This window comes from Palaemon carinicauda, chromosome 14 (genome assembly GCF_036898095.1).
Source record: "Palaemon carinicauda isolate YSFRI2023 chromosome 14, ASM3689809v2, whole genome shotgun sequence".
NCBI classification, from domain to species: domain Eukaryota; kingdom Metazoa; phylum Arthropoda; class Malacostraca; order Decapoda; family Palaemonidae; genus Palaemon; species Palaemon carinicauda.
This window is the reverse complement of record NC_090738.1, coordinates 114199053-114212583: the sequence shown is the minus strand read 5'-3', so window position 1 is coordinate 114212583 and position 13531 is coordinate 114199053.

Below are 13531 nucleotides of genomic sequence, written 5' to 3'. Positions count from 1 at the left end.
GCTTGGACGAGGATTAAAACTGGTAGACGAGAATGACCATGAATGGGAGGTAAATCAGTTGTTGTTTGCGGATGATACTGTACTGGTTGCAGACACAGAAGAGAAGCTTGGCCGATTTGTGACAGAATTTGGAAGTGTGTGTGAGAGAAGAAAGTCGAGAGTTAATGTGGGTAAGAGTAAGGTTATGAGATGTACGAGAAGGGAAGGTGGTGCAAGGTTGAATGTCATGTTGAATGAAGAGTTACTTGAGGAGGTGGATCAGTTTAAGTACTTGAGGTCTGTTGTTGCAGCAAATGGTGGAGTGGAAGCAGATGTACGTCAGAGAGTGAATGAAGGTTGCAAAGTGTTGGGGGCAGTTAAGGGAGTAGTAAAAAATAGAGGGTTGGGCATGAATGTAAAGAGAGTTCTATATGAGAAAGTAATTGTACCAACTGTGATGTATGGATCGGAGTTGTGGGGAATGAAAGTGATGGAGAGACAGAAATTGAATGTGTTTGAGATGAAGTGTCTAAGGAGTATGGCTGGTGTATCTCGAGTAGATAGGGTTAGGAACGAAGTGGTGAGAGTGAGAACGGGTGTAAGAAATGAGTTAGCAGCTAGAGTGGATATGAATGTGTTGAGGTGGTTTGGCCATGTTGAGAGAATGGAAAATGGCTGTCTGCTAAAGAAGGTGATGAATGCAAGAGTTGATGGGAGAAGTACTAGAGGAAGGCCAAGGTTTGGGTGGATGGATGGAGTGAAGAAAGCTCTGGGCGATAGGAGGACAGATGTGAGAGAGGCAAGAGAGCGTGCTAGAAATAGGAATGAATGGCGAGCGATTGTGACGCAGTTCCAGTAGGCCCTGCTGCTTCCTCCGGTGCCTTAGATGACCGCGGAGGTAGCAGCAGTAGGGGATTCAGCATTATGAAGCTACATCTGTGGTGGATAACGGGGGAGGGTGAGCTGTGGCACCCTAGCAGCACCAGCGGAACTCGGTTGAGTCCCTTGTCAGGATGAGAGGAACGTAGAGAGTAGAGGTACACTTTTTGTTTTTGTTTCATTTGTTGATGTCGGCTACCCCCAAAAATTGGGGGCAGTGCCTTGGTATATGTATGTATGTATGTATAAAAAAGATAAGGGATTGCAAGTGATGTGTGTGGCAAGAAGTTTGTTGGAGGCAGCATGAGGAAGGGCAGTGAATGGTGGAATGAAGGAGTGAAGGTAAAAGTGGAAGAGAAAAAGAGGGCTTTTGAAGAATGGTTGCAGAGTAATAGTGTAGAGAAGTATGAAAGATATAGAGAGAAAAATATAGAAGTAAAGCACAAGGTAAGTGAGGCAAAGAGGGTAGCTGACCTGAGGTGGGGTCAGGGATTGGGTCATTCATATGAAGAGAATAAGAAGTAGTTTTGGAAAGAAGTGAAGAGAGTAAGGAAGGCTGGTTTAAGAATTGAAGAGACAGTGAAAGATGGAAATGGAAGGTTGTTAAAAAGAGAGGAGGCAAGGAAAAGGTGGGCGGAATATTTTGAAAGTTTACTGAATGTTGAGGATAATAGAGACGCAGATATAACTGCTGTTGCAGGTGTTGAGGTGCCAGTGATGGGAGATGAGAATGAGAGAGAGATTACCAGAGAGGAAGTGAGGAGAGCACTAGATGAAACGAGAGTAGGAAAAGCATCTGGTATGGATAGTGTGAGAGCGGAGATGTTGAAGGAAGGGGGTGCGACTGTACTTGAATGGTTGGCGAGATTGTTTAATGTTGTTTTGTGTTGCTAATGGTACCAGTAGATTGGGTTTGTGCATGTATTGTACCACTATATAAGGGTAAGGGAGATGTGCAGGAGTGTTGTAATTCACAGGGGTATTAGTTTATTGAGTGTAGTTGGAAAAGTGTATGGTAGAGTACTGATTAATAGGATTAAAGATAAAACAGAGAATGCAATCTTAGAAGTACAGGGTGGTTTTAGAACAGGTAGGGTTTGTATGAATCAGATTTTTACAGTTAGGCAGATATGCGAGAAATATTCAGCAAAAGGTAAAGAGGTGTAAGTTGCGTTTATGGATCTGGAGAAAGCGTATGATAGAATTGATAGGGAAGCAATGTGGAATGTGATGAGGTTATATGGAGTTGGTGGAAGGTTGTTGCAAGCAGTGAAAAGTTACTACAAAGGTAATAAAGCATGTGTTAGAATAGGAAATGAAGTGAGCGCTTGGTTTCCGGTGAGAGTGGGGCTGAGACATGGATGTGTGATGTCGCCATGGTTGTTTAACTTGTATGTTGATGGAGTGGTGAGAGGTGAATGCTCGAGTGCTTGGACGAGGATTGAAACTGGTAGACGAGAATGACCATGAATGGGAGGTAAATCAATTGTTGTTTGCGGATGATACTGTACTGGTTGCAGACACAGAAGAGAAGCTTGGCCGATTAGTGACAGAATTTGGAAGGGTGTGTGAGCGAAGGAAGTTGAGAGTTAATGTGGGTAAGAGTAAGGTTATGAGATGTACGGGAAGGGAAGGTGATGCGAGGTTGAATGTCATGTTGAATGGAGAGTTATTTGAGGAGGTGGATCAGTTTAAGTACTTGGGGTCTGTTGTTGCAGCAAATGGTGGAGTGGAAGCCGATGTACGTCAGAGAGTGAATGAAGAATGCAAAGTATTGGGGGCAGTTAAGGGAGTAGTAAAAAATAGAGGGTTGGGCATGAATGTTAAGAGAGTTCTGCATGAGAAAGTGATTGTACCAACTGTGATGTATGGATCGGAGTTGTGGGGAATGAAAGTAACGGAGAGACAGAAATTGAATGTGTTTGAGATGAAGTGTCTAAGGAGTATGACTGGTGTATCTCCAGTAGATAGGGTTAGGAACAAAGTAGTGAGGGTGAGAACGGGTGCAAGAAATAAGTTAGCGGCTAGAGTGGATATGAATGTGTTGAGGTGGTTTGGCCACGTTGAAAGAATGGAAAATGGCTGTCTGCTAAAGAAGGTGATGAAATCAAGAGTTGATGGGAGAAGTACAAGAGCAAGGCCAAGGTTTGGGTGGATGGATGGAGTGAAGAAAACTCTGGGTGATAGGAGGATAAATGCGAGAGAGGCAAGAGAGCGTGCTAGAAATAAGAATGAATAGCGAGCGATTGTGACGCAGTTCCAGTAGGCCCTGCTGCTTCCTCCGGTGCCTTGGATGACCGTGGAGGTAGCAGCGTTATAAGCTTCATCTGTGGTGGATAATGGGGGAGGGTGGGCTGTGGCACCCTAGCAGTACCAGACAAACTCTGTTGAGTGTCTTGTCAGGCTGGGAGGAACGTAGAGAGGAGAGGTCCCCTTTTTTGTTTCATTTGTTTGATGACAAAAAAAAAAAAAAAAAAAAAAAAAAAAAAAAAAAAAAAAAAAAAAAAAAAAAAAAAAAATTTTAAAGGAGGGGCAGTGTGGGGGGGGGGGGGGGAAGCGGGTTCTTAATAAAATAAAAATGGGTGAGAAGTCATTACACAAAGCCCCTATTCTAGTGATTCAGAAGTATTGTAAAAAATATTCCTTTCCTCGGCCACTACAGAGATATGGTTGATCAAATCAATTATAGGAAATATTAAGAGAACAAACAAAAATCTATAGCTTTTTTAAAGTTGTAAAATTACATCCATGACTTAAACTATAATCTAAAATCAAAAGTAAAATCGTAGCAGCATCAACATTTCAAAAAAATGAAAAATTACAATTGCAATGAATTTGGAAATAAGAAAGTTACTGAAGAAAAGGAAAATCAAATTAGCACTATAAAGATGTCCACATTAAAAGGAATCTTTTCAAGTACTGTATATGGGAAACAAAGACTTACACTGAGGTGTCTAATTTTGATGCACTGTATAGTTAAGGACAAACTATACCTATCCACTACACCTAACAAAAGGTGAATTATGTTATTTTCCTTAGTAAAATAAATTTTTGAATATACTTACCCGATGATCATGTAGCTGTCAACTCTGTTGCCCGACAGAAATCTAAGGTCGGGATACGCCAGCGATCGCTATACAGGTGGGGGTGTACACAACAGCGCCATCTGTGAGCAGGTACTCAAGTACTTCTTGTCAACAAGAACTCAATTTTCTCCTCGGTCCACTGGTTCTCTATGGGGAGGAAGGGAGGGTCCTTAAATTCATGATCATCGGGTAAGTATATTCAAAAATTTATTTTACTAAGGAAAATAACATTTTTCAATATTAATCTTACCCGATGATCATGTAGCTGATTCACACCCAGGGTGGTGGGTGGAGACCAGCATACATGTTAACATTAGAAGCTAAGTATCCCGTATTTCATTTTAGCAGTTATTCAAAATAACAAGCATAAAACAAATAAGTACCTGGTAAGGAAGACGACTTGAACAATTACTCTGCCTTTTTAAGTACGTCTTCCTTACTGAGCCTCGCGATCCTCATAGGATGCTGAGCGACTCCTAGGAGCTGAAGTATGAAGGGTTGCAACCCATACTAAAGGACCTCATCAAAACCTCTAATCTAGGCGCTTCTCAAGAAATGATTTTGACCACCCGCCAAATCAAGTAGGATGCGAAAGGCTTCTTAGCCTTCCGGACAACCCAAAAATATTTCAAGAGAAAGATTAAAAAGGTTCTGGAATTAGGGAATTGTAGTGGTGGAGCCCCCACCACTACTGCACTCGTTGCTACGAATGGTCCCAGAGTGTAGCAGTTCTCGTAAAGAGACTGGACATTCTAAAGATAAAAGACGCGAACACTGATTAGCTTTTCCAAAAGGTTGCGTCGAATATATTTTGCAGAGATCTCTTTTGTTAAAAGGTCACGGAAGTTGTGACAGCTCTAACTTCGTGTGTCCTTACCTTCAGCCAAGCTTGGTCTTCCTCATTCAGAAAGGAATGAGCTTCTCGTATTAACAGTCTGAAAATAATAGGATAAAGAATTCTCTGACATAGGCAAAGATGAATTCTTAACTGAACACCATAAAGCTTCAGACGGGCCTCGTAAAGGTTTTAAAATAGAACTTAAGAGGTCTTACAGGACATAATACTCTTTCTAGTTCATTTCCAACCATACGATAAGTTTGGAATGACGAACGATATTGGTCAAGGCCGAGAAGGCAGCTCGTGTTTGGCTAGAAAACCAAGATGTAGAACATGTAGCCGTTTCGGATGAAAATCCGATGTTCTTGCTAAAGGCATGAATCTCACTGACTCTTTTAGCTGTGGTTAAGCATATCAGGAAAAGAGTCTTAAAGGCGAGATCTTTCAGGAAGGCTGATTGAAGTGGTTCGAACCTGTCTAACATAAGGAATCTTAGAACCACGTCTAAATTCCAACCAGGTGTAACCAAACGACGCTCCTTCGTGGTCTCAAAAGACTTAAGGAGGTCCTGTAGATCTTTATTGTTGGAAAGATCTAAGCCTCTGTGACGGAAGACTGATGCCAACATGCTTCTGTAACCCTTGATAGTGGGAGCTGAAAGAGATTGCTCTTTCCTCAGAAAAGAGGAAGTCAGCTATTTGAGTTACAGAGGTACTGGTCGAGGATACAGATACTGACTTGCACCAGTTTCGGAAGATTTCCCACTTCGATTGGTAGACTCTAAGGGTGGATGTTCTCCTTGCTCTAACAATCGCTCTGGTTGCCTCCTTCGAAAAACCTCTAGTTCTCGAGAGTCTTTCGATACTCTGAAGGCAGTGAGACGAAGAGCGTGGAGGCCTTGGAGTACCTTCTTACGCGTGGCAGACGTAGCAGGTCCACCCTTAGGGGAAGAGTTCTGGGAACGTCTACTAGCCATCGAAGTACCTCGGTAAGTTATTCTCTCGCGGGCCAGAGGGAAGCAACTAGTGTCAACTTTGTCCCATCGTGAGAGGCGAACTTCTGCAGTACCTTGTTGACAATCTAGAACGGAGGGAATGCATATAGATCTAGATGAGACTAATCTAGTAGAAAGGCATCTAAAAGAACCACTGCTGGGTCTGGGATAGGTGAGCAAAGTATTGAGAGCCTCTTGGACATCGAGGTTGCGAAGAGATCTATGGTTGGCTGGCCCCAGGTGACCCAAAGTCTCTTGCATACATCTTTGTGGAGGGTCCAATATGTTGGAATTATTGTCCCTTCCTACTGAGACAAACTGCTAAGACATTCAAGTTGCCTTGGAAGAAACTTGAAACTAGTGAAAAGTCTAGATCTGTTGAACAGGAGAGGAGGTCATTAGCGAACTCGCACCATGTCAGAGAGTAGGTCCCTCCTTGCTAGGAGATGAACATCAAAGCAGGGAGAAGTCCGTGTTCACCTCCACTACTTTGCCTTGAAGGAGAGACCTGAAGCTTTTCCAGGTCAGACGTACTGCCAGAAGCTTCTTGCAGTTAAAATGCATTGTCCTTTGACTCGAGTTCCATAATCCCGAGCATTCCCTACCGCCTAAGGTCGCACCCCAGCCTACGTCCGATGCGTCTGAGAAGAGAACTTGGTTGGGAGTCTGAACAGTCAGGGGAAGACCCTATAAAAGGTTGATAAAGTCCTTTCATCAAGTCAGACCAGACTTATCTTCCGGAAACCGGGATCGAGACCGCTTCTAGCGTCTTGTCCTTTTCCAGTGAAGAGCTAGATGAAACCGAAGAGGACGGAGGTGTAGTCTTCCAAGTGACACCAATTGAACCACAGATGACAGTGTCCTAACCAGACTCATCCACAGCCTGACAGGGCCGTGTTCCTTCTTCAGCATCTTCTGGATGGATAGCAGGGCTGGGGGTTGATCGTCTTGTTCAGCCATGTCCTCATCAGAGGGTTCCTCATCCGAAACTGATGAGGAAACGGCAACGGAGCGGGCAACGTCTGACTCGCTGAATCCGGTCGCACTGGTGGATGCGTGACGGAGCCGGACACAAGATCATAGTACTGCTGCACAGTCTGTGAACTGTCAACCATGGGGAAGCGAGGAAGTACAGCGACAACCCGAAACTGTCTAGACTGTCTGGGTAGTGCAGACAACCCCTTATCGGGTTGCTGAGGTTGCCGCACTGCGTCACAACAAGTCACCTCTGCTGGTTGTTGAACGTCTTCCCAGTGACACACTGAACGTCCACAACCACCTCCGAGAGTAGCTTAACGTCAACGTGCGACTGGCAACCCACACTGGGTCGCACCGGTGGAGGAACCATCTCAACTGGCGGACGTGAGTAGGAAGGTTGTTGGCAAGAAGGTTCTTCTCCGTAAAAAATCCTCTATCAAGGACTAAGCTTGGACTGCATGTCTTGCAACAAAGCTCAAGGTCTATGGGAGCAGGTGTGGCAACAGACGGGGTTAGCGACTGAAGCGGAACCATTTACCCTCCCTGGAAGCATGTTATGCTTTAATTAAAGTCCATAGGAGGCTAAGCAGCTTAAGGCTCCTCTCCAAATGACAGAGTCCTCAAGGGAATATCAGAAGGAGGGAGAACAGCACTTTCTCATCTACAGGAACCATGTCCGAGAAAAGCTAGGTTATCTCAGTGAGGGTTTCACTGGTGCATAAGCAGCAGACCAGAAGGCAACATTATGAAACTGCTTGACAGTCTGTGAACTGTCAAAAACTGAACTGTCAACCCCAACAGGTGCGTGAGGACATACAGCACTGGTGTATTAGTAGCACACCAGAAGGCAATGTCATGTAACTGTTTGACAGTCTGTGAGTTGGCAACAACCAAAAGCCTCAACTCCTGACTGACTAGTTTGCTGCGGGCGAGTGGCGGTAACCACAGTGTGTTGCTGAGGCTGACACACCGTGTCAAAACACGGCAGCTTGTGGTAGCTCACGCACGGCAACGGAGTGCTCCGTGTGTCTGTGGGAGTCATCATACATCTGGCAGGGTTGACTGTGCATGGGTGGAGGAGCTCTCACAACAAGAGTGTGGGAGCAGGCAGCCATGCCGGGCGCACAACCGTGGTAGGTGTAGGCCCACGGGTGCATCGTCAACCTTCTCCGCAGTCGGAGAGTGGGAGCTGGCAACAACAAAAGCGGAGTGCTGGTGCGTGGGAGGGACTGCCGTGGGTTGCGGAGCATGCCGTATGGGAAGCGGAGCATGCAGCATGGGTTGCGGAGCATGCCGCATTGTGTCAAAACACGGCAGCTCTACAGCACCTTCCCACTGCTGATGCGGTAGCTCACGCATGTCAACGGAGGGAGCAGCATGAACATGCGTCTGGCAGGGTCGACTGCGCATCGGAGGTGGAGCTCTCACAGGTGGAGTGTGGGAGCAGGCAGCCGCAGTTTCTGCTGAGCGCACAACCGTGGCAGGTTGTAGATTAACAGGTGCATTGTCAACCTTCTCAGCACGATACTCCTGCATGAAGGAGCAAACTGAGACTGTAGTCTGCAGCATGGACCACTAGGGTCTATAAAAGACGGCAACAAACGGAGCTACTGTCCGTTGTGACTGAGGGTCTAAAACAGCTGGTGCGGCAACAGACGGAGTTACTGCCTGTTGCGGTACCACCTTGCCTCTCTTGGGAGGTGTGCAGTCGTCGGATGACTGGAGCGAGTCCGAACTGACCCAGTGGCTACACCTAGGCCGTTGGACTTGCGCGGAAGGGACCGACTTGCACTTAAAGCTGCAAGATTTGGTCCATGGTTTCTGCGAGAAACCTCTTCCGTAGACGAGGAATAAATGGGCTCTCTCGTCTTTGTGTGGGTGGGGTGATCACGTCGGCAACGTGTGTAGATACACCCGAAACCACGGAGGGAAACGTCTGTTTGTCGATCAAGGCCTGTGGAACCCATAAGTCCTTCGACATTACTTCTCCCCTGGGCTTGGGAGCTTGTAAGAGGTATCGGACTAGGTGAACAACTGGCACGAACAGACGAACCCTCGAACGCAACACTGTAACACTTGTGCATATCACTTTATCACTTTTGATTTTCTGTTTGCACTTATTTCACTGAAATCGAAACTTTAAGTGATTTGTACCTGAAACACGCAATCCTATCCTTCATTAAAAGGTAGTAATTGCGAAAACAGTTTACAATGCAACAGAAGAACATAATGAAAGATAAAGAAATCAGTGGCTGGAAAAGAGACTAAACACTAGATCAAATAAACTACGTTTAAAATCTCTCACCGCATAAAGCCTGGGAACAAGAATAAAACTCTAGAAACGTTTTACCTTCTTCCCCTATAGCGACTAGGGAGGAGAGTAAAAAACGAGAACAACGTTACCCGCTTGAACGAAACGTTTATTCTCCTCTCTCTCCCTCCGTCTCTATCTCTCTCTCTCTCTTGACTTAGAACCTGAGAGAAGAGCCCAATTATATATCGTTAAAACATATTATTTGTTAAAGGAAAAAACTGAAAGGTTTCCCAAATAAAAAGTTCCTTTATTAGAATTAAAACCATTTAAGCTAGGAAAGAATGAACGAAACGCTAGAATCGGTTTATTCTTACTGCAACGTGAAACCGTGAAATACTCTCTCTCTCTATCGTAACGATAGAGCGCATGTTGAACGTTCTGAACGTCAACAACTGCGGAGACTAAACTAAACGTTAGTTCATCTTTGAAAACAGTACGAGACTATCAAAGAAATTCTTTCAAAAACATTAAAATTAAAAAAGTAAAAATTCTTAAAAGGAAAATACGAAATGACGGGCTCAATGTTAATTAACTTCGGTTCCAAGTAAGGACCGCCTACTATTAGGAAAGGTCGCATATAAACAAACATAAAAATTAATTTTTTATAAGTTTATAATAAATGGAAAGTTAATCGAAGAGGCCTATAAAGGCGGAGAGATATAAAATAAATAGATCTATAACTTGTTAAGCAAAATTACCAAAAACCTAAACACACTTCCGTCTAAGGGAAGGGTCGGTCAATTAAAATGAGAGAGAGTCCATACTCTCTTCGTCACCAACACTTCCGTCTAAGGGAAGGGTCGGCCATTTAAAAGTGAAAGAGAGTCCATACTCTCTTTGTCACCATAATCAAATCTATCCAAAACGAGTTCAAGTTTTGAAATGAAGATAAAACCCCTGCATAGCGAAAGCTCAAAACTGGAATAGTGTACTTCACCAAATCGTTGAGAAAACAAATCCAGTTAGGGACGGCGTATTTAGTAGGTCTTGCCTGTGGCACGACAGAGGAAAAATTGAGTTCTTGTTGACAAGAAGTACTTGAGTACCTGCTCACAGATGGCGCTGTTGTGTACACCCCCACCTGTATAGCGATCGCTGGCGTATCCCGACCTTAGATTTCTGTCGGGCAACAGAGTTGACAGCTACATGATCATCGGGTAAGATTAATATTGAAAAATTATTACTTACACAAGAAGACTATGATGAATTATTCATGCCAGTAAAATAAAAAAAAAAAAATAAAATAAAAAAAAAACGTACTGGTACGTTTCACAAAACCCATCCCTTTACCCCCATGGACGTACCGGTACGTCCTTCCAAAAAAATGCTATATATATTTTTTTTTTCATATTTTTGATAATCTTTTGAGAAAATTCAGGCATTTTCCAAGAGAATGAGACCAACCTGACCTCTCTATGACAAAAATTAAGGCTGTTAGAGCAATTTTAAATAAATATACTGCAAAATGTGCTGGGAAAAAAATAACCCCCTGGGAGTTAAGGGTTGTGCTAACAAGAAGAAAATTTAGTATCCAGTATCTCAGTAAATAAAAATACCAACAAAAGTAACCATCATAGAATAGCTAGGTTTTAGGTAAAAGGGTTAAAGTAAAAATAAATTTAACTCCTTTTTTTAACAGTGATATGAATTGTGAATTCAGGAACAGATGATCAATACAAACCATACAAAAGAAATAAATGTAGAAAAAAAAAAAACATTTAGAAAGAAAAATAAATCTAGATTGACCAAGGATCATAAGAATGAAATAAAACATTAGAAAAAAAACTCCAGGATGAAATTAAGTAACTGAAACACAAATAAAACAGACAAGACATTAGAAAATCAACATCAAATAAGAATAAAAGTGCTAAATAAATCCTTAATACCAAAGATAAACAGTTCAGTGCATCTAAAATAGCAAGATAAAAATTTTTTAAATCCTGAGAAAAATAGAGCAAATCTGTAAAGCTTGCCACACACTGAGCCCGAACGGAACCACCCGATCAGAACCGAAACGTCCGATAGAAATCGAAAGCATGCATTCTTACCTGGCTGTGCCCATTGGGCCAGAACAGAACGGAACTGACGCGCCAGAACATACCGGAACCGACACAGTATTCTTTGAAAGATATTTTTTCCAAAGCGTCGGTGGCGTCTGACAGGCTACGCATGCGCAGAAAGACTGCAGCGGTGGTTTTGGAAAGGGTTGCTGAGGAATTCGGAGGTTAGTGTAATAGCAACCAATATTTTTCTAAAGACAGAAATTTGATGAATGTATTTTAATAACAATGATGTAAACATATGATTTAATACAAAGATTTTAGGAGTGATTATTATTTATTGTTAATTATTATTATTATTATTATTATTATTATTATTATTATTATTATTATCATCATCATCATCATCATCATTATTATTATTATTATCATTATTATTATTATCATTATCATTATTATTTTTGCTGACGTCAGAAATTTGACGAATGTACTGTACTTTAATAACAATGATGTGAACTTATGATTTAATACAAATAATTTTGGAGTGATTATTAATTATTATCATTATTATTATTATTATTATTATTATTATTAAGATTTCTATTTTGAAAACATATAAACATCTGGCTTATGGATTCAATAAAAGATTGATATACAGAATATCTAATCATTGTAACATCAATTAAATAAAAACTCAGTTATGATTAAGGAAAACTTCCTTCGTTTATTTAAAATTCTGCGTTGGTTCCGTTCTGTGGCTTCTGGCTCAGTGTGCGCGCTGGACGTCGTTTCTGTTCTGTTTTGAGGCTTCGGCGGCTTAAGGGGCGGTTCCGTTCCAGCTCAGTGTGCGACAAGCTTAAGGAATGTAACCAAATCGTATCCTACAAGTGCAGTACATATGAACAGATTTTGAAACAATTTGGAATTATCACAGTTACGTAATTTGTATTTCTCCTAACTATACCACAAACCACAGTCATTTAATAGTAGTATGATTTCAGCAAAGCTGGAACTCTGCTGTTAAAATGAATAACAAGGAGTATGTAATTACTTGGGGGTAGCGGCGATACCCAGCCCCCATCCCCCTCCTATCACAAAGATTAGCCACTTTCAACTACACCTAGGCTTGCAGGGTAGACAAAGCAAGAAGTATAACCGAAATGAATTTACGTCATATGCAGAGGGACACAGGCTATTAGAATTTATTAAAGTTTTATTCCTCCAACAGTGAGTCTATAAACTAACTCGGGGAAATGACATACTTTGTATTGTGCTAATAAGAAGAAAATCTAGTATCCAGCATCTCAGTAGATAAAAATACCAACAAAAGTAACCATCATAGAATAGTTAGGTTTTAGGTAAATATTCCTCATCTAAAAAAAATGAAAACTAAAAAATCTATATCTCTCATCTAAAAGAAATGAAAATTATCAAAAGTCTATACTCCTCATCTAAAAAATATGAAAATTATAAAAAATCTAGACAACAAAGTAACTGGATACAACTGAAGGAATATACAAACAACTTGGAATACGACAAAACTGAACAGATACAGAATAGGACTCCTTTGTAGAAAAATACAAAGAATAAGAGCTAAATATATACCGCATATAGACATTTTACCAAATTGAACTCCAAAGCCCAATTGATTCAACAGAGAAATGGCCAATGCAATAAGAAGCAGACAAGAAACAGTCCTCACCATGAAATATCCCAACACAAAAGTTGAGCAGAAATGTAGATAAACTAGTAAGAAATGCTACAATTAATGAAGAGAAATTAGTAGCTTCAGCTTGTAAAGAAAAGCCACAAATATTTTTTGCATATGTAAATGGTAGAAAACCAATTGAAAATAACTATAGTTCAATAAGAGACTCAAAAGGGTAATCTTAAAACAAATGATTTAGAAAAAGCCAAGCTGATAAAAGGGAAGGAGAAGACTAATTGGTAAGGGACCTCTGGTAGTGGTTTTAACACGCCCCAGTCTCTATACTGACACCCTATAAGGGTGAGCGAGCTGGGTATATTCCTGGCATTCCATGCAACTTTTTCTCTGGTATATCTAGCAGTATTTATACCTTAGAAATGGTGCTATAAGGAGCATTTCACTGGGCAACACAGGTTGAGCCAAGAAATGCATATTTCACAACTGTATTCACTAGGGAAGAATCAATGACCCTACCTAAACCAGCTATCAAATATGAGGGGTCACAACTACTAAATAGACTCCCCTTTACAATGGAAGATGACAAAAATAAAATAAAAAGACTAAGTCTAGGCACCAGGTTCAGATGATATACATCCAAGAGAGATTATAGACCTAGGAGAAGAGATACCCCACACTTTTACAAAATGTTCCACAAGACAGCCAACAAAAGAAAGCCATTATAAGGATGAATATTAGGCAATGTTCCTCCAATCTACAAGCAGGGACCTAAAGAAGAACCTGGCAATTACAGACCT